The 21,562-nt window shown below is 47.3% G+C and overlaps 1 non-coding gene across 1 annotated transcript; it reads right to left on the bottom strand.

The window, feature by feature from the left end:
- Positions 1-18,035: 18,035 nt before the first annotated feature.
- LOC114807032 lies at positions 18,036-18,172 on the bottom strand. Its single transcript, XR_003755085.1, has one exon. It is a non-coding gene; the product is annotated as a small nucleolar RNA SNORA7 (small nucleolar RNA).
- Positions 18,173-21,562: the final 3,390 nt, after the last annotated feature.

Genomic DNA, 21,562 nt, shown 5'->3' with positions numbered 1-21,562 from the left:
ACCCCCAAACCCAATACCATAGAAAAATGTACCTGTTCTCTCTCCTACTTAGGCTGTGAGCCCCATGTGGGATCTGATTACCTTTTACAGTACAGTACAGTGCTTGGCACATAGTAAGAACTTAACAAATACCACAGTTATTATTATTAATAATATTAATTACTATTATTATTAACAAGGCTGTGCCATTGCATCGTAAGCTGGATGAGAAACAAGTCCCTGTCCCACATGGGGCTCCCAGACTAAGAAGGAGGGAGAACAGGTATTGAATTTCCATTCTGCAGATGAGGGAACTGAGGCACAGAAAAGCAAAGTGACTTATCCAAAGTCTCACAGTAGACCCTGGATTAGAACCCAGGTCCTCTGACTCCCAGGCCAGTGCTCTTTCCAATAGGCCATGATGCTTCTCAGTTCAGTTCATTCTACAGGATTTAACCATGCCCATGTCCAGCATGAACTGGAGAAACAGAAGCTATAGTAGGCAGCAACCAAGGTGACCAGGCACAGACACATGCTAATTCTAATGAGAAGCAGATGGCTTAGTGGAAAGAGCCTGGGCTTGGGAGTCAGAGGTCTTGGGTTCTAATCCAGGCTCCGCCAGTAGTCAGCTGTGTGATTTTGGGCAAGTCACTTAACTTCTCTATGCCTCAGTTACCTCAACTGTAAAATGGGGATTAAGACTGTGAGCCCCACACGGGACAACCTGATTACCTTGTATCTACGCCAACACTTAGGACAGTGCTTGGCACATAGTAAGTGCTTAACAAATACCATCATTATTATTATTCTTATTAATTCCATCCAGATCCTGGAACACTTCAGCAAATTAATTCAAAAATATTGAAAGAAAAAAGACATTGACTCTAAGAGTTGGAATTCTGGGAAACCGAAGAAAAATAATCATGGTACTTGTTAAGGACTTACTTTATGCCAAGCACTGTTCTAATCGCTGGGGTAGATCCAAGTTGATGAGGTTGGACCCAGTCCCTGTCCCATATGGGACTCATGTTCTTAACCCCCATTTTACAGATGAGATAACTGGGGCCCAGAGAAGTTAAGCGACTTGCCCAAGATCACACTGCAGGAGCCAGGATTAGAACCCAGGTCCTTTTGACTCCCAGGCCTGTGCTCTCTCCACTAAGCTGTGCTGCTTCTCCTGGAAAAGGGAGTAATTTTGCTTGCAGTTTAGGAGAGATGCTGCTGCACAATGCTAGATACACGCTCATTTGGATTCTGGCTGGACATTTTCAAGAGCCGGAGACTTATGAGATGAAATGAAACTGAAGTCGGAGAGTAGTCCTGGCTGCCGAAATAAAAGCCCCTCTGAGGGTGGAGATTAACTGGAAATGGGAGCATCCCACAGGAAATGGCAATGCATTGAACCATGGCCTTGTATGGTAAAAAACTTGCCTGAAGAAGAACTGTCCGGGGAATTCTCTGAGGTGGGAAGTGATTCCAAAGCAGACAACTTGAAGCTTACGCAACCAATCTGCTCACAGAAACACAGAGTAACTAGAAAGTTGGGTTGTTTCTAAAGCTCTCCTTTAATACATCTATCCCTAGTGTTCCACCATCTCAATGCTGTCCCTGAAACAACTCTCTGGACCTCCATTCCTCAGGGCTGAAATACCTGCATTCTTTCCACCTCTCCACCACCCCCTGTACTTCTGAGGGTCCCATAGCCTTCTTGTTTTGGGGTTCCAGTTGGAGGAGAATTTGACAAGGCTTTTTCAACTGGGGAAAAAGGGAGAAGATGAGGGAGGAAAGCAGTGCTTCAGTCATTTGGCTGAAAAGAAAAGAAAAATCCTGGAACCAGAGAAACTACGAAAGCAGAAGTATCGCAGGATTCAATCCATCATTGAATCAGTAGCATTGAGTGAACCCCTGCTGAATGCTAGGCACTGTACTAAACACTTCTGTTTGGGGAAGGATGTTGGGGGGAGCAGGAGTCAGGAGGACCCCCACTGAGACCAAGTGCATTTGCTGGCATATGCCTCTGCCCTCCTTCTTCAGGCTTCACCCTGCAGTTTAGTTCTCGCAAAAGCAAAGGAGGCTGCTGGGAAAGCGGTAGGGGAGGAAGAGGAACAGTGTCGCCGAGTAAAAAGAACACGGGCCTGGGAGTCAGAGGACCCGAGTTCTACTCTCAACTCTGCCACTTGTCTGCTGTGTGACTTTGGGCAAGTCACCTAACTTCTCTGTGCCTCAGTTCTGTTCTCCCTCCTACTTTGACTGTGAGCCCCATGCAGAACAGGGACTGTGTCCAACCTAGTTAACTTGGACCTACCCCAGTGCTTAGAACAGTGTTTGACACATAGTAAGCACTTAACAAATACCTTTCCCCTTCCCTCCAGTCGTAAAGACGCTCGGCAGAGCACTGGTCTGGATGGACCATTATTCGGGCTCAGCATAAGCATGTCTAAGCTGAGCTGAAGAAGCAGCATGGGGTAGTGGATAGTAATAATAATAATAATAATGATAGAGGCATTTGTTGAGTGCTTACTATTTGCAAAGCACTGTTCTAAGCACTGGGGGGGATACAAGGTGATTAGGTTGTCTCATGTGGGGCTCACAGTCTTAATCTCCATTTTACAGATGAGGTAAATGAGGCACAGAGAAGTGACTTGCCCAAAGTCACACAGCTGACAAGCGGTGGAACCGGGATTAGAACCCATGACCTCTGTCTCCCAAGCCCATGCTCTTTCCACTGAGCCACGCTGCTTCTCTACAATGCCTGACACGAAATAAGCGCTTAACAAATACCATAGCAATGATAGAGCACGGGCCTGGGAGTCAGAAGGTCATGGGCTCTAATCCCAGCTCCGCCGCTTGTCTGCTGCGGGACCTTGGGCAAACTGCTTCCCTTCCCTGGGCCTCAATTACCTCATCTGGAAAATGGGGATCGAGACGGCGAGCCCTTTGTGAGACAAGGACTGTGTCCAATCTGATTTGTTTGCATCCGCTCCGGTGCTTAGTAAAGTGCCTGGCAAATTGTAAGTGCTTAACAAATACTATTATTATGATTAATAATGTCCTCAGATAATAATAACAATAATGGTATTTGTTAAGTGCTTACTATGTGCCAAACACTGTGCTGGCAGTAACAGCGTTCCCTTGCTGAGTGTGTGGTGGAACTGGTGTGCACCACCGATCTCTTTTTCCAGGCTGGGCCCTGGTCTGCTTCCCGGCTCTAGCTGGGTCCCTCACTAGCAGCGTGGCTCAGTGGAAAGAGCCCGGGCTTGGGGGTCAGAGGTCGTGGGTTCTAATCCCGACTCTGCCACTTGTCAGCTGTGTGACTGTGGGCAAGTCACTTCACTTCTTTGTGCCTCAGTTACCTCATCTGTAAAATGGGGGATGAAGACTGTGAGCCCTAAGTGGGACAACCTGATGACCCTGTATCTACCCAGCGCTTAGAACAGTGCTCTGCATGTAGTAAGTGCTTAACAAATACCAACATTATTATTATTAGCTCAGCTACCTACCTCCAGGCAGTAAGGGGAAAGTGTCATTTCTAGGCCTAGCTTCAAGTTCATTCATTCAGTAGTATTTATTGAGCACTTACTATGTGTAGAGCACCATACTAAGTGCTTGGAGTGTACAAATCGGCAACAGATACAGTCCCTGCCCATTGACGGACTTAAAGTCTAATCGGGGGAGACAGACAAAAACAATAGCAATAAAGAGAATCAAGGAGATGAACATCTCATTAAAACAATAGCAATAAATAGAATCAAGGTGATGTACATCTCATTAAAAAAATAAATAGGGTAATAAAAATATTTACAACTGAGTGGACCAGCACAGTGCTGAGGGGAGGGGAAGGGAGAGGGGGAGGAGCAGAGGGAAAAGGGGAAAAGAGGGCTTAGCTGAGGGGAGGTGAAGGGGGGGAGAGGGGGAGCAGAGGGAGCAGAGGGAAAAGGGGAAGCTCAGTCTGGGAAGGCCTCTTGGAGTAGGTGAGCTCTAAGTAGGGCTTTGAAGAGGGGAAGAGAGTTAATTTGGCAGAGGTGACGAGGGAGAGCATTCCAGGACAGTGGGAGGACTTGGCCCAGGGGTCAACGGCGGGATAGGCGAGTACAGGGGACAGTGAGAAGGTGGGCGGCAGAGGAGCGGAGCGTGCGGGAGACATCCCACATTAAGTGAGACGGCACGGTCTCTGAGAGTCTGTCCCAAATGGCTTGAAAGGAATCCATTAGGTGATGGTGACTAGAGGCATGGCTGCAGGGAGGAGTCACCGTCTTGCAGTCCTCTAGACTCTAGGCTTGTCGTGGGCAGGGAATGTGTCTACCAACTCTCTTATACTGTGCTCTCCCAAGCACTGAATATACTGTTCTGCCCAAAGTAAGAGATCAGTGAATACCATTGATCAATTCATATCTTTCTCCTCAGCGGTAAGAATAACTGCCATTACTGCTGTTACTAAAGCGGCGGCTTAGCCATTCTGGGGTGTCAGTTTTTTGTTTGTTTGTTTGTTTTCTTTTGACCCAGAAAGGACTCCTTCTGTTGGGGCAGAAGAGAAGGATAATAGCAGCGGTGGCAGATGGGTAGCTGAGTTTTCTGCTCCCTATCCCTCATCCTTCTCTTTTCCTTTCTGCCTCTTCTTGTATCCTTCTTTCCCCTTCCCTCTTCCCTTCCCACACTTCTCTCCCTCTTTCTTCTTTTCTCTTTCCCAATCTATCCTCTTTCTTCCTCTCTAATCACTTCCTCTCTCCCTCTCCTCATCCCCTTCCTCATTCTCCTTTTCTTCCTTCCTCTCCAACTTTCCCCTTCTTCCTCTCTCTTCCCTATTTTTCTTTCTGTTCAGCTCTCCCTCCCTTTTCTCCTTCTCTCTCTCCTCTCCATACCAGATTTCCAAATTCATCCTAACAAACCAGAGCAACAGCATTTGCACTTCGAACCGAATTAGCATATGTACCCATCGGGATGCTGCGAGTCTACTCATCCTCATCTTGGCCCGCGCCTTTCTGAACAATTTGTTCTCCGTTGATTTCTATCTCACATCCACCGCAGTCCCAAAGCTGCTGGTGAACATTCAGTCACAAGGTAAAACAATCCCACACCCTTGGAATCTGATTTGTTGTCTGTCTACTGGATTTCCTTAATAACTGGGAATTCTTGGGCTTTTCATCCAATCTGGTAGAGGAGCCGGATTGGATTGAGCCAGTTTTGGACACAGTGGATCCGGTTGGACACAAACTCTTTTGTCCCTATCAATCAATTAATCAATCATATTCATCGAGGGCTTACTTTGTACAGAGCACAGTACGAGAGCTTGGGAAGGAACCGAGCATGTACATATGTGCTGTGGGGGTGGGTGGTGGAGTGAGTACTTAAGTGCTTGGGGTGTGGGACTAAATGCACGGGTGAGGCAGTGGAGAGGGAAAATAGGGGAGTGGGGGTGAGAGCTTAGTCAGGGAAGGCTTCTTGGAGGAGCTGTGATTTCGGTAAGGTTTGGAAGATGGGGAGAGTGCTGGTCAGTCAGATAATAATAATAATAATAATAATCTTGGTATTTGTTAAACTCTTACTATGTGCCGAGCCCTATTCTAAGTGCTGGGGTAGACACAAGGGAATCAGGTTGTCCCACGTGGGGCTCACAGTCTTCATCCTCATTTTATAGATGAGGTAAATGGGGCCCAGAGAAGTGAAATGACTTGCCCAAAGTCACACAACTGCCCAGTGGCAGAGCCGGGATTAGAACCCATGACCTTCCACTCCTAAACACGGGTTTTTTTTCCACTGAGTCACGCTGCTAAGGGGAGGGGGTTCCATGCAGGAGAGAGGGCATGAAAAAGGAATTGATGGCTGGTGAAGGGAGAGTCAGGGGTGGTGTGTAGGTTGGTATTAGAGGAGAGAAGTTTAGAGGAGAAAAGTGTGCAGGCTGGGTTGTAATGGAAGAGGGAACGTGTCTACCAACTCCTTTGTCTTGTACTCTCCAAAGTGCTTAGTACAGTGCTCTGCACACAATAAGCACTCAATAAATACCATTGCTTGCTTGACTGATTGAGAGGAGTGAGGATAAGCTGTGGGGAGAGAGCTGACCGAGTGTGCCTCCGTCACCTTGCCCCCTCCTACCTCACCTCACTTCTCTCCTTCTACAACTCAGACTGAACGCTTTGCTCCTCTAAACTTCTCACTGTGCCTCGATCTCGTCTGTCTTGCCGCCGACCCCCTAAGCCCCTGGCCTGGAACGCCCTCCCTCCTCAAATCCAACAGACAAATACTCTCCCCTCTTCAAAGCCTTATTGAAGACACATCTCCAAGACGCCTTCCCAGACTAAGTCCCATTTTTCCTCATCTCCCACTCCCTTCTGCATCTCCCGACTTTCTCCCTTTGCTCTTCTCCCCCTCCCAGCCCCACAGCACTTATGTACATATCTGTAATTTTATTTATTTGTATTGATGTCTGTCTCTCCCTCCCCACACAACCTCCCCAGACTGTATGCTCATTGTGGGCAGGGAACGTCACTGTTATTGTTCATTCATTCAATAGTATTCATTCAATAGTATTTATTGAGCGCTTACTATGTGCAGAGCACTGTACTAAGCGCTTGGGATGAACAAGTCGGCAACAGATAGAGACAGTCCCTGCCGTTTGACGGGCTTACAGTCTAATCGGGGGAGACGGACAGACAAGAACAATGGCACTAAACAGCGTCGAGGGGAAGAACATCTCGTAAAAACAATGGCAACTAAATAGAATCAAGGCGATGTACAATTCATTAACAAAATAAATAGGGTAACGAAAATATATACAGTTGAGCGGACGAGTACAGTGCTGTGGGGATGGGAAGGGAGAGGTGGAGGAGCAGAGGGAAAAGGGGAAAATGAGGCTTTAGCTGCGGAGAGGTAAAGGGGGGATGGCAGAGGGAGTAGAGGGGGAAGAGGAGCTCAGTCTGGGAACGCCTCTTGGAGGAGGTGATTTTTAAGTAAGGTTTTGAAGAGGGAAAGAGAATCAGTTTGGCGGAGGTGAGGAGGGAGGGCGTTCCAAGACCGCGGGAGGACGTGACCCAGGGGTCGACGGCGGGATAGGCGAGACCGAGGGACGGCGAGGAGGTGGGCGGCAGAGGAGCGGAGCGTGCGGGGTGGGCGGTAGAAAGAGAGAAGGGAGGAGAGGTAGGAAGGGGCAAGGTGATGGAGAGCCTTGAAGCCTAGAGTGAGGAGTTTTTGTTTGGAGCGGTGGTCGATAGGCAACCACTGGAGTTGTTTAAGAAGGGGAGTGACATGCCCAGATCGTTTCTGCAGGAAGATGAGCTGGGCAGCGGAGTGAAGAATAGACCGGAGCGGGGCGAGAGAGGAGGAAGGGAGGTCAGAGAGAAGGCTGACACAGTAGTCTAGCCGGGATATAACGAGAGCCCGTAATAGTAAGGTAGCCGTTTGGGTGGAGAGGAAAGGGCGGATCTTGGCGATATTGTAGAGGTGAAACCGGCAGGTCTTGGTAACGTATAGGATGTGTGGGGTGAACGAGAGGGACGAGTCAAGGATGACACCGAGATTGTGGGCCTGCGGGACGGGAAGGATGGTCGTGCCATCCACGGTGACGGAGAAGTCTGGGAGCGGACCGGGCTTGGGAGGGAAGATGAGGAGCTCAGTCTTGCTCATGTTGAGTTTTAGGTGGCAGGCCGACATCCAGGTGGAGACGTCCCGGAGGCAGGAGGAGATGCGAGCCTGAAGGGAGGGGGAGAGGACAGGGGCAGAGATGTAGATCTGCGTGTCATCTGCGTAGAGATGGTAGTCAAAGCCGTGAGAGCGGATGAGTTCACCGAGGGAGTGAGTGTAAATGGAGAACAGAAGAGGGCCAAGAACTGACCCTTGAGGAACTCCAACAGTTAAAGGGTGGGAGGGGGAGGAGGCTCCAGCGTAGGAGACCGAGAATGATCGGCCAGAGAGGTAAGAGGAGAACCAGGAGAGGACAGAGTCCGTGAAGCCAAGGTGAGATAAGGTATGGAGGAGGAGGGGATGGTCGACAGTGTCAAAGGCAGCAGAGAGGTCAAGGAGGATCAGAATGGAGTAGGAGCCATTGGATTTGGCAAGAAGGAGGTCATGGGTGACCTTAGAGAGAGCAGTCTCGGTAGAGTGGAGGGGACGGAAGCCAGATTGGAGGGGGTCTAGGAGAGAATGGGAGTTAAGGAATTCTAGGCATCGATTGTAGACGACTCGTTCTAAGATTTTGGAAAGGAAGGGTAGTAGGGAGATAGGACGATAACTGGAGGGGGAAGTGGGGTCAAGAGCGGGTTTTTTTAGGATGGGGGAGACGTGGGCATGTTTGAAGGCAGAGGGGAAGGAGCCCTTGGAGATTGAGTGGTTAAAAATAGAAGTTAAGGAAGGGAGGAGGGCAGGGGCGATGGTTTTAAGAAGGTGAGAGGGAATGGGGTCCGAGGCGGTTGATTCTGTTACAGTACAGTATTGTTGTACTGTACTTTCCCAAGCACAGTGCTCTGTGCTCGATAAATATGATTCAATGAATGAATGAGTTTCACCTTGATGTGTACATGGATGGGCAACCATTAGGGGTACTTGAAGAGTGGGGAAACGTGTGTGCAATGATTTTTTTAAAAAAAATGATCTGGCAGCAGAGTGAAGTAAGGATTGGAGTGGGAAGAAGCTGGAGGTAGGGAGGCTAATGCGGAAGCTGATGCAGTAGTCCAGATGGTATGTGACAAGTCCCTGAAAACTACCCTTTCTAGTAACACTGAAATCATTATGTGATGGAAATATAAAAATAAACCTACTCATCATACTGGATGGGACCTAAGGAGGTCACCTGGTCTACCCCCTGCCTCTGAACAGGACTACTCTTTAATTACTTCAAATAAATGAGATGAGTAGATGAGATTTAGAGGAGGGTTCACCAACCGCCACTCATCCCAGTGCTTGTATCTACCCCATCGCTTAGTACAGTCCCCTGGCACATAGTAAGCGCTTAACACAAACCACACTCATCAGCAGCTTCAGAGATATACTTACAACTGCCCCACATCCTTTCCTAAGACTACCCATTATAGCTGAGCAGGACAGCTTTAGCAAGGGGTTGAAATCCCAGCAGCAGGTTCTGTCACGGGGTATGAGATCATCCATCCATTCATTCATTCAATCGTATTTATTGAGCGCTTACTGAATGCAAAGCGCTTGATCAGATATAGACAGCAGGGATCCCAGGGACAGAATCATCAGGAGAAAAAGGTTTCCACTGAACTCACGTACCTTTTGCCAAGTGAGCCACGCCAAGGGGGGGAGGGCGTGAATTTGGACCATTATTCATAGTTCTCTCTATTAAGGAGCTGGGGGGATAATGTCCCAGAGTCCAACGGAAACCACAAGGTGCCTCGTAGTTTCTCCTGGCTGGCAAACGTAGAAGTATGTTCTCGCTGCCCAGAGTAATTTACCGGCAAGCTCCTGATTCTCCTTCCTGACCAGATTACTGGGGTGGAGCGTGTGTTTGTGGCGGGGGTGTCTTCACGCTCTTCCTGCTCTTCCTTTGGTGACTTGTCTACCAGAGGAGATAGAAGAATAAGCCTTCTTGGTGGTGATGCCCGAGATCAGCATAGACTAGGAGGGTAAGTGTTGAGGGAGAACTCCTTAATGAACCCATCCCAGCACAAACTGGGTCAACATTCCTGCCTCAATTCTATTATGGTCAACAGTCAAGATAGAGAGAGGATTTCCCTCTGCCAAACGAAGCCAATTTGGAACGAATTTTTCCAGTTTGGTATCTCCTTTTGGTTAGAGAAGCACCATGGTGTAGTGGATGGAGCACAGGCCTGCCTGGGAGTAAGAAAGTCATGGGTTCTAATCCCGGCTCCGTCACTTGTCTGTTGTGCGACCTTGGGCAAGTCACTTCACTTCTCTGGGCCTCAGTTACCTCATCTGTAATGGGGATTGAGATTATGAGCCCCATGTGGCACAGGGACTAGGTCCAACCCCATTTGCTTGTATCCATCCCAGTGCTTAGTACAGTGCCTGGCACATAGTAAATGCTTAACAAATACCATCGTCATCATTATTATTATTAACACCCCACTTTAGCACTTCAAGAGGAGGGGAATAGGACATGGTGAATTTGATTCCTCAGTAGTCGAGGGCTCTGGGTGTGGGCTATTCTGGCTCTCGGCTCCTCCTTCCTCAAGCTCTCTGCTCTTCGGCCATTTCACTGATCACTGTCTCCTCTCCTGGAAGGAGGGCAGGGGAAGTGAAAGAAAGATGTGGTGAGATGGGGGTGGAAACTATGGGATTAACAAAGGATTTTGATTATCTGAGGATTTCTGGGATCTGGGTACTCCTGTCTGATCTGACCTCAGATGATTAAGAGTCAGCGATCAGATGTTGCTGATAGAGACAATGCCGGGCAATTCTGAACAGAGCAAAATAATCCAAGAGCTTCACCCGGGATAGCTTCACTGGTCTTTTTAAAAGCCCTTCTCCTCAAGAGGTGACAGATCGAATAGGTGGGTCCCTCCTGCATCATCTATGCACTTGGATCTGTGACCTTTGGACACTTGACATTCGCCCCACCCCCAACCCCACAGCACTTATGTACACATCTTTAAATTACATATTATAAGGTACTCGTTCATATTCATGTCCGTCTCCCCCTCTAGACTGAAAACTCGTTATGGGTAGGGAACATGCCTACTAATTCTGTGTATTGTACTGTCCCAAGAACTTAGTACAGTGCTCTGCACATAGTAAGCACTCAATAAAGACCACTGATTGATTGAGGCCTTCCCCGACTAAGCTCTCATTTCCTCTTCTCCCACTCCCTTCTGTGTCACCTCACTCCACCCTCAGGCCCACAGAATTTATGCCCATATCCGGAATGTATTTATATTGATGTTTGCCTCCCTCGCTGGACTCTAAGCTTACTCTGGGCAGGGAATATGTCTACCAACTCTGTGGCAGACATGATTCCTGCCCACAGGGAGTTTACAGTCTAGAGCAGGGAGACAGATATTCATATAAACTACAGAGACGTACGTAAGTGCTGTGGGGCTGAGGGTGGGCTGATTAAGGGTGCAAATCCAAGTGCATGGGTGAGACAGAAGGGAGAGGGAATAGAGGAAATGAGGACTGAAGTCAGGGAAGGCCTCTTGGCGGAGATGGGATTTAAATAAGGCTAACGGGGGAAACGATATCCTGATGCCTGTTCTGATACAGTGCTTTGCACATAGTAAGCACTCAATAAATACGATTGAATGAATGCCTTATCTACTTTGTTGTTATATCATCATTATTATTATTATCATCAAATGCCGTAGTAGTTTCTGATTCGTAGCGAGTCTATGGATATATTCTTTCCAGAATGTCCTATCTTCTGCCATAATCCGTAACCTTGCTGACGGTTCCTCTGTTATAAATTTTAGGGTGCCATCGATGAAAACTGTATAGACGGTTTTTATTATTAATAGGAAAATTGTAAGTTTTTTCATTTTTTTCCCCCAAAACAATTGCTGACCAGCCCACAAGATCAGACGCTTTAGGATTTGGCCTAATGGACATATTATATGTAAGGTCTTCGTGGGCAGGGAACACGTCCACTGACTCTGTAATATTGTACTCTCCCAAGAGCTTAGTACTGTGCTCTGGATATAGTAAGTGCTCAATAAATACCACTGATTAATTGATCGGTTGATAGCAGGATTCAGCATTGGCTCAAGTTCAATCAATGGCACTGTACCTAGCAGGAGAGATATCTGTTCCTTATGGTATTGGCTCCACTCTGTAGGACCAACGGCTATGATCATTTCCAGGTGGATTTGTTAGCTTCCCCTTCCCCACCCAAGATCAAGGCTTCTGATGTGGATGAGTCAGCCTGGTGGAGGGAGGAAGGAAGGAAGGCACATCTCCTCCAAGAGGACTTTCCTGATTAAGCCCTCATTTCCTCTTCTCCCACGCCCTTCTGTGTCGCCCTCGTACTTGGACTTGCTCCCTCACCCCTCCCTCAGCCCCACGGCACTGATGTGCCTATCCGTAATTTCTTTATTTATGTTAATGTCTGTCTCCCCCTCTAAACTGTAAGCTCATTGTGGGCAGGGAACGTGTTTACCAACTCTGTTGTGCTGTACTCTCCCAAGGGCTTAGTACAATGCTCTGTACACAGTAAGTGCTCAATAAATGACTGATTGATAAATTGATTGAAAAAGGAAGGAAGGGGGAAGAGGTTCAGATTGAGGTGCTCTTCCTTGCCACACTCAGAATGATACGTGAACTGTAAGGGGGAAAGTTGACCTGTTTTCTAATGTTGAATCTTAGTTTTATGCTCATTTGCCTAGCATAGCACCGCCTTCACCTACCTGATAATTAGATATTTGTTTTTCATTTGCAGAACATTTCTAAACGAATAGGACAGTTGCCTAAGAAAATTATGAATGAGAATTTTACGAACTCCTCGTAGACTGGAAGCTCCCTGGGTGCGGGGATCGTGCCGACCAACTCTGCTGTGTTGTATTTTCTCAAGCACTTAGTACAGCAGTGTGGCTTGGTGGAAAGAGCCCGGGCTTGGGAGTCAGTGGTCTTGGGTTCGAATCCTGGCTCTGCCACCTGTCAACTGTGTGAATGTGGGCAAGTCGTTTAACTTCTCTGTGCCTCAGTTACCTCATCTGTAAAATGGGGATTAAGACTGTGAGCCTCATATGGGACAAACAGATTACCTTGTATCTACCCCAGTGCTTAGAACAATGCTCTTCACATTGTAAGCACTTAACAAATCCAACATTATTATTATTACAGTGCTCTGCACAAAGTGTTCAATAAATACCATTGATTGATTGCTTACCAACTGAAAATTTCTCTGGAAAGCTGTTTCTGATGTTCATTTTCACATCTTCCTTGAACGTGTCTTCCGGCAGATATGTGAAGCCCCATGGAAAAGAAAAATGAAAGTGCTGTTTCTGAACTTGTTCTCCTGGGTCTATCAGGCTTTTCAGAGGCAGCAGCTGCAGGGGTCGTTCTTCTGACTGTTCTGTGGATATGCTTGATTGGGTTGCTAGGAAATCTGCTCATCATCCTGACCGTCAGATCTGACTCGCATCTGCGCACCCCCATGTATTAATTCCCGAGCCACCTGTCCTTTGTCGATCTCTGTCGATCTCTGCCTCACGACCTCCACGGTCCCCAAGATGCCGCTCAACATCCAGACCCAGAAGAAAACCATCTCCTATGCCGGCTGTAAGTCCAGATGTACGTCTTCATGGACTGATGGACGGTTTCCTCCCTACAGCAATGGCATAGGACCGCTATGAGGTCATCTGCCCCCTTTTATGATACTCTCTGATCATGAACCCCCAGCTCTGTGTCTTCCTGGTGGCCGGAGCCTGGTTTACCACTTTTTTCCATGCCCCATTTACACACTGTCGTGACCGCTCGACTTTCTTTCTGTGGAGACAGTGAGACCCCTTTCTGCTGTTGTGATCTCACTCTCTTAATCAAGATCTCTTGTTCTAGCACCGGTGTCAATGAAGTGGTGATTTTCATTGTAGCTGGGTTGGTAGGAATGACTCCCCCAATCTGCATCCCTGTTTCCTACATCCAGGCTCTGCCACATGTCTGCTGTGTGACCTTGGGCGAGTCGCTTAACTTCTCTGGGCTTCATTTACCTCACCTGTAAAATGGGGATTAAGAGTGTGAGCCCCATGTGGGACAGGGGGCGGGTCCAACCTGATTAGCTTGTATTTATTCTTTCATTCATTCAATCGTATTTATTGAGCGCTTACTGTGTGCAGAGCACTGTACTAAGCACTTGGAAAGTACAACACAGCAATATCTACCTGAGCACTTACAACAGTGCTTGACACGTAGTAAGCACTTAACAAGTAGTATAATTATTATTATTATCTGCATGATCTCTGCTCTGCTGAAGGAGAGATCGGATTGTGGTCAAGCTGTTTTATGGTGGTGGCCTGGAGGTACATTTTCACCCCACATCCACCCATTCCAACCACAAGCATTTAATAGCATCACGTACACAATGGTCACCCTCATGCTGAACCCGCTCATCTACAGCATGGTTTAGTGGTTGGGAAGCAGCACGGTGCAGTGGATAGAGCATGGGCCTGGGAGTCATAAGGTCACATGTTCTAATCTTGACTCCACCACTTGTCTGCTGTGTGACCTTGGGCAAATCACTTAACTTCTCTGTGTCTTAGTTACCTCCTGTAAAAAATGGGGATTAAGAGTGTGAGCCCGATGTGGGACAGGGACTCTGTCCAACTTGATTAACTCGTATCTACTCCAGCGCTTGGAACAGTGCTTGGCACATAGTAAGTGCTTAACAAGTAGCATAATTACTCACTATTATTATTAACAGCCTGAGAAACGAGGACATGAAGGGGGCTCCGAGGAACTCTTCTCAGGAAAACAGTCTTTGTTCCAAAACTCTGTTCCTGGGATTTGGTGTCTGTGTCCAAAAATATATCCCCAAAGGACCGCAGAAGGGGATTTTCAGGGACTTCTGGCTTCTTGGCTTCTTCTATTAGGTCTGTAAATAATCTTCTCTTTTTTGGCTCAGCCCTCCTCCCAGAGTCTTATCCTAGTCTTTGCTTATGTCATCCTTATAGCTGGGAGTTACCCCACTGACAGCAGAACCTTCTTACAGAGGCAGGGCTGGCTTCAGATGGTAAACAAGATAATGGGTGGCCACAGGGCAGCAGATGGCAAGGGTGAAGTGTGTCTTCTGAAACACTCAAGGTGGCCAGCATTTAGCACATTCAAGATGGCCCCCGATCCAACTAACTCATCAAGATGGCGGCCAGGTATGCACAGAGTCCCCGAAACTCACCTCCCCGATATTGTGCATGCAAAACAGACTTCTTTGTCACATTTTTCAGTGATAATTGCACTTGGATCTGTGACCTTTGGGTATTTGACATTCACCCCACCCTCAACTCCACAGCACCTATGTGCATGACTGTAAATTCTATATTACAAATTATTTACTTACATTAATGCCTGTCTCTCCCTCTAGTAACCATGTTGCAGGCAGGAAACCATGTTGCAGGCAGGAAACGGGTCTGCCAACTCTGTTTGTATGGGACTCTCCCAAGCACTTAGTACAGTGGTCTGCCCATAGTAAGCACTCAAGATATACCATTGATGATGATGATGATGGCCATAAATAATAATATAATAATAATGTTGGTATTTGTTAAGTGCTTACCATGTGCCGAGCACTGTTCTAAGGGCTGGGGTAGATACAGGGTAATCAGATTGTCCTCGTGAGGCTCACAGTCTTAATCCCCATTTTACAGATGAGGTAACTGAGGGACCGAGAAGTTAAGTGACTTGCCCAAGGTCACACAGCTGACAGGTGGCGGAGCCAGGATTAGAACCCACGCCCTCTGACTCCTAAGCCCATGCTCTTTCCACTGAGCCACGCTACTTCTCAGCATGGGTGAGGAGCACCTATCCCTCATCATCTTTCCCCTGAAATAAAAGTCTCTAAAGCAAGGTTTGTTTGTTTTAATTTTCTTTTTTAAATTTGGGGCTCTGTGAGATCCATTTGGGGGTGTGGGAGATTACATGGCTCTGTGCCAGGCGGGTGGATAGCCGTGAAGGGAAGGATCAGTAGGAGCAGGAGAGCAGGAGGTGAAGAGAGCTGGGGTCCTGGTAAGAGGTGGGCACAAAACACCTCCTGATGCCCAGAGCTCTTTATCGGGCCTTACCCCAGTGACCAACTTTCGAACAGTTGCCATCCCTTTTTTCCCTGACCGAAGCAGGGCACCAGGTGGTACTCTGAGGAGGAGCAGGAAGTCCAGGGGACTCAGTTTTGCACCTGAAGTCCAGGAGATCCTCTTCCCCGGATGATTCTGGGGCCGGGGCTGGGGAGGTTGCAGAGCAGTGGGGAGGGGAGTGCGATTCAGCTCCCCGGCCCCACTGTCACTGGGCCACTTAGAGAAGCGGTGCTGCCTATTGGATAGAGCCCAGGCCTGCGAGTCAGATGGACCTGGGTTCTAATCTCGGCTCTACCACTTGTCTGCTGCGTGGCTTTGGGCAAGTCACTTCACTTCTCAGTGCCTCAGTTACCTCCTCTGTAAAATGGGGGTTAAGACTGGGAGCCCTATTTGGGACAGGGACGGTGCCCAACCCGATTAACCTGTATCTACCCCAGTGCTTAGTACAGTACCTGGCACGTAGTAAGCGCTTACCGAATAGATTAGACTGTAAGCCCGTCAATGGGCAGGGATTGTCTCTATCTGTTGTCAAATTGTATATTCCAAGCGTTTAGTACAGTGCTCTGCACATAGTAAGCGCTCAATAAATACTATTGAATGAATACCATTCAAAAAACAATGTCATCCCCGTTCTCCATCCTGCCGGGCCTGGAATCTGGCTCACCCCATCTTCTCAGGGCCCAGCCGGAAGCCAGCAGCACTGCTGCTGCTGCTGGAGCCAGTGACCCCAGAGAAAGCTCCCTGCTATCCTGTGGGAGGGGGGTGGGTAACACAATGTGATGATGTCACATGGTGGTACACACCACGTGACATCATCAGGGTACATGGGGTGGGGTGGGTCAATAGGGCTCTTGGTTCATGGCACATCAATCCATCGATCAATCTTGTTGATTAAATGCTTACTGTGAAGCTTGCCCTGTACTTGCGGTTCCTGTGTCCTACCTCTGCCGCTTACCTGCTGTGTGACCTTGGGCAAGTCACTTTACTTCTCTGGACCTCATCTGCAAAATGGGAATTTAACACCTGTTCTCCCTCCTACTTAGACTGTGAGCTCCTTGTGGGACCCGATGATCTTGTATCTACCCCAGGGCTTAATGCAGTGCTTGGCACATAGTCAGGGCTTATCAGATATTAGTAATATTATTATTAAGGCATCTAATTAAGTGACCCACCAAACGTAGCAACTGCTCACTTCTCTCACTCATGGTGATGGGGAGAACCATCTCCCTTCAGGTTCTGAGAGTATGAGAAGCCTCCGTACCCTGTTCTGAAGGGGGAAACCTTTTCAATCAATCAATCAATCATATTTATTAAGGGCTTGCCATGTGCAGAACATTGTACTAAGCATGTGGGAGAGTACAATATTAGAGAGTTGGTAGACACAACAAGTTTACAGTCTAGAGGGACTGGACTCTTTTCCCGTACTCCCAGAATGAATGGATTAATCTATCCTATTTTTGGTCCCACAAGGAAGGGATATAGAAACCTTAACTATCTAGAGTTCTAATTTGTGTGTGTGTTTGTGTGTATGTGAATGTGGGTACTCGGGTCCCTGATTGTGCAAATGTATATACAGTCCAGATGTCCTGGAGATACTGAGTTTAAAAAAAAGTTTTTATGGTATTTGTTAAGTATTTACTTTGTGCCAGGCATTGTACTAAGCACTGGGGTGGATGCAAGACAATCAGATGGACACAGTCCATGTCCCCCATGGGGCTCACGGCCTTAATCCCTATTTTACAGATGAGGGAACTGAGGCACAGAAAAAGTGAAGTGACACCCATGGTCACAGAGCAGTGGTGGAATGGGCACTAGGACCCAGGTCCTTCTGATTCCCAGGACCCTGCTCTATCCACTAGACCACATTCTCTCGAGCTGCCATAACATAAGCACATTCCTAGGGAACAAATGACAAAAATGGGGAGATTGTCTCAAGATCTGAGATCTGAAACCTTAGTGGGGAGTAAAGGGAACCTGGACTGTACAGCATGCCAGCTACTGTTATGAACCCAGGAAAAGGGAGGGTTTCTTGAGGTGATCAACAGAAATTTGAACTGAGAAATGAGCAAAAGGAATGGCCTAGAGGATGAAAAAAACAAAAAGGTCTTAAAAAACAAATAAGTCCCAGAGCAGACGTCTTCATTTTTTGTCTTGTCTTATGCTGTCAAGTCATCTCTGACCCATAGCGACGCCATGGACACATCTCCCCCAGAACGCCCCTTCTCCACCTGCAGTTGTGTTCTGGTAGTGGATCCATAGAGTTTTCATGGGAAAAATACGGAATTGATTTACCATTGCCTCCATCCACGCAGTAAAATTGAGTCTCCGCCCTCGACTCTCTCCCATGCCACTGCTGCCCAACACAGGGGAGTCTTGACTTGTAGCAGATTGCCTTCCACTCCTAGCCACTGGCCAAGCTATGAATGGAATGGGTAGGCCTCTGCTTGATCCTCCCTCCTGTAGTCGAGACTGGTAGAGTACTGGAAACTCTCCAAATGCGACCCTGAGAGGGTCTTGGGAGAGCTTTACTCTTTAGGAACTTGCTATTAAACTATCTTGGTGGTTTGGATGCCATTTTTCAAAACCTTGGTTGTACTTGTACATACTTTTATAAGCTTCTGACAAATACTTTTAGATCTGTCACCTCATTAGAGTGCAAACCCTTTGAGGGCAGAGTATTTGTCATTTGCTTGTTTTGTATTCCCGGTCTTTTAATTCACAGTGGGCATTCAGTATGTACCACTACAACTACTCTTGCTAACATGAGTTAGGAGTACATCAGATGATGGTTAATCCAGCATTCGGTACCTTTCATTGCTGCAGTAATCCACTCATCTTTCAAGTCTGCTGTGAGACCTTGGGCAAGTCACTTCACTTCTCTGTGCCTCAGTTACCTCATCTGTAAAATAGGGATTAAGAATGTGAGCCCCACAGGGGAAATGGACTATGTCCAACCTGATTAGCTTGTATCTACCAAAGCGCTTAGTAACAGAACTAACACTGACACATCCTAAGTGCTTAACAAATGCCATTAAAAAAGGTCCCACCATCCACCAATGATATAACCAACAAAATGCCATTGTTTATAAACTTCAGCTGCACTAATGATATTTTTCCCTCATCTGGGAGGTGGACAGTCTTGTCTTGTCTTATGCCAAGTCACCTCCGACCCATAACGACCCCATGGACACATCTCTCCCAGAACGCCCCACCTCCACCTGCAATCGTTCTGATAGTGGATCCGGAGACTTTTCTTGGTAAAATAAGAAAGTGGTTTACCGCTGCCTCCTTCCGCGCAGTAAACTTAAGTCTCCACCTTTGACCCTCTCCCGTGCCGCTGCTGCCCAGCACAGGTGAGATTTGACTTGTAACAGATTGCCTTCTGCTCGTTAGCCACTGCCCAGGCTAGGAATGGATTGGGTATGCCTCTGCTTGACTCTCCCTCCCGTAGTCGAGACTGGTAGAGTACTGGAAATTCTCCAGATGCAACCCTGAGAGGATAGGTGGACGGTAGTGGTTGATAATGAGGAGGTGTTTTGCATACACACAACCAATTTGGACCTACTCTATATGGATACCATGATACTATGTTACTATGAATCCTTTAGATTATAAATTTCTCTAGGGCAGGGATTGTGTCTACTAACTCTATTGTACTCTCCCAAGCTTTTAGTTCAGTGCTCTGCACAGAATAAGAGCTCGGTAAGTCTATAGATTAATACATACATTTAGCTGAACCTCTCCTCAGGACCAGTAAGGAAAGGGTAAAGAAATCGGGGAGCTTAGTCAAGAGAAAAGAAAGCTAAAGGGTGACTTCAAATAGAGGAAAGGTTTTTTGATAAAGATGCCTACCGGTTTTTCAGGACGGTTTTCCCGAACAAGGGGAAACAGGCCTAAATTGCAAGAATGGAGAGACATTGTCTGGTCAAAAGAAAGAACTTCTTGGCTGTGAAAAAATTCTGTGGCAAGTAACTGAAAGTACTGCAGATCCCAACCCTGGAGATGTTTTAATAGAAGAAGAGACACTCATTGTCATTCATTCATTCAGTGCTATTTATTGAGTGCCTGCTGTGTGCAAAACACTGTACTGAGTCCCATGGGAGAGAATGTAAGCTCACTGTGGTTAGGGAATGTGTCTGTTTATTGTTATATTGTACTTTCCCAAGCACTTAGTACAGTGTTCTGCACACAGTAAGTGCTCAATAAATACGACTGAATGAAAGTAATAATAATAATGTTGGCATTTGTTAAGTGCTTACTATGTGCAGAGCACTGTTCTAAGCGCTGGGGTAGATACAGGGTCATCAGGTTATCTCACGTGAGGCTCACAGTTAATCCCCATTTTACAGATGAGGCAACTGAGGCACAGAGAAGTTAAGTGACTTACCCACAGTCACACAGCTGACAAGTGGCAGAGCTGGGAGTCGAACCCATGACCTCTGACTCCGAAGCCCAGGCTCTTTCCACTGAGCCACGCTGCTTCTCTACAATACAATACAATAAATTGTACAATAAAGGATGAGCAAAACATGGTCTCTGGATCTCAAGAGCGGTCACAGTCTAGAACAGGGGCCAGGGAGGTTGACAATAGGCACATGAGAAAAGATTGAATACAGTACAGCAAGATTATTATTATTATTATTATGGTACTTGTTAAGCACTTCCTATGTGCCAAGTACTGTTCTAAGAGCTGGGGTAGATACAAGGTAATCAGGTTGTCCCACATGGGGCACACAATCTTAATCCCCATTTTTCGGATGAGGTAACTGAGGCACAGAGAAGTTAAGTGGCTTGCCCAAGGTCACACATCAGATATGTGATGGGTTCGGAATCAGAACCCACGTCCTCTGGCTCCCAAGCCCATGCTCTTGCCGCTAAGCCATGCTGCTTCTCTAAGATAAAGCAAGGTAAAACAGCATAAGAATCTAAGGGCAACAATAAATAGGAAAAGAGCTGCAGAATATTGTGGCTACAGGAGCAGAGTTTGAGATTTCTCCTCACACAGGCAGGGCTGTCCAGAGTCAAGCAGACATCACAGCCTCGGGCCGGCCCCGGCCCCGGCCTTCCCGGAGTTCCAGAATGTGTAACAGTAATTCTGCTACCTCAGTTTCCCTCTGCCTGGCTATGGGAAGCCAGGTCAGGAGCTCTACATGACTTGGTGGGAGGGCAGCATGTGTTCTGGGTGGGGGGGCTTCTCTGACTCTGTGCCTCTGCCTCAAAATTTACACTGAATTCAGAGCAGAGGAAGAAGCAGCATGGCCATTGGAAGATGCACGGGCCTGGGAGTCCGAGGACCTGACTGTCTCTGAACCCGGTAATTAGGTCCTGGGTTCTAATTCTGCCTCTGCCGCTTGCCTGATGTGTGATCTTGGGGAAGTCACTTCACTTCTCTATGCCTTAGTGACCTCATCTGTAAAATGGGGATTCAATGTCCTTTCTCCCTCCTCCTTAGGCTATGAGCCCTATGTGGGATGGGGACTGTGTCCAACCTGATTGTCGTGAATTTACTCCAGTGCTTAGCATAGTGCTTGGCACGTAGTAGGTGCTTAACAAATAAATAAATAATGGTGAGATGACCACAGCATGAAATCACAGCAACTCTCTCCAGTCCGAGTTAATGAGGACCGACAACTGACATGGAGATCGATAATTCCAGAAACAGCCTCATTAGGAGAAGATAGTCACCTTTTCCCCAAAGAACTGAACCCAGAGGGCCAGGAAGTGTCGTTTAGACCATTACAGTTACTTCTAACAAGGGGCTTGAGAGATTATATCCCAGAGTCCAACAGCAACTCTATAAATATTCCCCGTGGGACCTCCAAATGGCTCTCTCCTGCCCAGAGAGAGTTCCGGCTGCCCAGCTGAGACTTGTTCCACGTCTTCTGTGACTTCTGATTATTTCC

Source organism: Ornithorhynchus anatinus, chromosome X1 (assembly GCF_004115215.2).
Source record: "Ornithorhynchus anatinus isolate Pmale09 chromosome X1, mOrnAna1.pri.v4, whole genome shotgun sequence".
In the NCBI taxonomy this organism is placed as follows: Eukaryota; Metazoa; Chordata; class Mammalia; order Monotremata; family Ornithorhynchidae; genus Ornithorhynchus; species Ornithorhynchus anatinus.
The sequence above is the reverse complement of the archived record's forward strand: the minus strand, read 5'-3'. Positions and strand labels throughout refer to the sequence as shown.